The following is a 508-nucleotide window of genomic DNA, read 5'->3' as shown; positions in this document are numbered from 1 at the left end:
AACCAGGTGCCTCCTTCAAGAGCCTCTAGAAATGGTTTTCCAACCTGTGATGCGAGTCCTTTCCATAATAAATAGTATGATCCTTGCATTGGATCAAAATAATGTGTCATTCTGCTTTACGGAAAATCCCAACTACTGTATCGACGGCGCACGGCGAAACACAACTAATCCGATTTTAAAAAACCACCAACAAAGCAAAGAAGAAAACCACAAGTAACCGATGAAATGTCATTTTCACATCATTTTTTTCTTTTTTAATGCAATAACACAATTGCAAATACGTCATAACAAAATGTTTCATGACTATTCATCATTACAAATAGATTTTGGACAAAAAGCGCGCCTGTCACTGCAAATAATGTACCCATCTGTTATAATTCATCAGTTCCATACATTGACACTTGGGGTTGGCTTACATTTGAAACGGTGTTGGACATGCACAGACTCGGAGGGTTGGGGAGTCATCATCATCCTCATCAACATCATCATAATGACATTGATATCTGGC

At 38.4% G+C, this 508-nt stretch overlaps 1 long non-coding RNA gene across 1 annotated transcript in view; it reads left to right on the top strand.

Moving 5' to 3' along the window:
• The first annotated feature begins 248 nt into the window (after positions 1-248).
• The window catches only part of LOC310816746, a 1,087-nt gene continuing 827 nt past the window's right edge, over positions 249-508 (top strand). The window contains exon 1 of the long non-coding RNA XR_014554657.1: positions 249-508. This exon is cut by the window's right edge and continues 288 nt beyond it. This is a non-coding gene — a long non-coding RNA (uncharacterized lncRNA).

This window comes from Argentina silus (assembly GCF_951799395.1).
Source record: "Argentina silus genome assembly, chromosome: 16".
Taxonomy (NCBI): Eukaryota; Metazoa; Chordata; class Actinopteri; order Argentiniformes; family Argentinidae; genus Argentina; species Argentina silus.
Note: the sequence above shows the minus strand (reverse complement) of the source record. Positions and strands in the feature narration are given on the sequence as shown.